Source organism: Penaeus monodon, chromosome 32 (genome assembly GCF_015228065.2).
Source record: "Penaeus monodon isolate SGIC_2016 chromosome 32, NSTDA_Pmon_1, whole genome shotgun sequence".
Classification (NCBI taxonomy): domain Eukaryota; kingdom Metazoa; phylum Arthropoda; class Malacostraca; order Decapoda; family Penaeidae; genus Penaeus; species Penaeus monodon.
In genome coordinates this window covers 23,813,034-23,813,842 of record NC_051417.1, presented here as the reverse complement: position 1 = coordinate 23,813,842, position 809 = coordinate 23,813,034, and positions in this window count along the sequence as shown.

The following is an 809-nucleotide window of genomic DNA, read 5'->3' as shown; positions in this document are numbered from 1 at the left end:
ACCAAACCTCCAGTTCCGCACAAATGTAAGAGATAATTAAGGTCTTTCTGCTCTCCCCCTCGCCCTCCTGTAGATGCCGTCGCGGGTGTGTATGTGCAGGGGGTCGTGACGCCGAGGACTATCCGGTGGAGTGCAGCGCCCCAATCAAGGGCCATAAGTGTAGATTGGATCGCCTCTTTCATCGGCTGTTGTAGGCTGAGTGAGGAGCGAGCTCGGGAGGCGAGGCTGAGCGCGATCATCCCGCTGGGGGAAGAGGGATATAGCGCGTAGGCCTACTTGCCACAAGCAAATTTGGGGAATCATTTTCCGGTCTGAGATCGCAGAGAGGAACTGGTTTGTATGTTTCACAGGTTTGGGGAAGGCAGGCGGTAAGGTTCAAGTTGGGAGAGGCGATGTTGGGAGTTTTGCGGAAATAGACACGAGTGTATACTCCTATTAAATAAGGAACAGAATGCGGATGAAGCCAGATCAGGAATGAACTTAAGTTTTCTTACAAAGGTCTGATCATCTTGTTTAAAGTTGAATCCGCCTTTGCTTAGGATTTTGGTTAAACGATGCATGTAAATTTACAATTTCAGGTCAGAGAGAGCAGTTGCAATTGTTTTTCCTTATTCAGTGTTCTGTGTTAACGCTTCACTTCACTCGCAGACCGACAGTGAATAACTTCTTGAGGAGCTCTACATTACGCCTTGTATAAATGTATATTCACTAAACTCCGGCATTCCAAGAGGGAAAATGTACAGGGAAGTGTTTAATTAAGACTTGGGACTGCGACGCCCAAATTCCAGAGACAGCTGGAGGCAATGGAG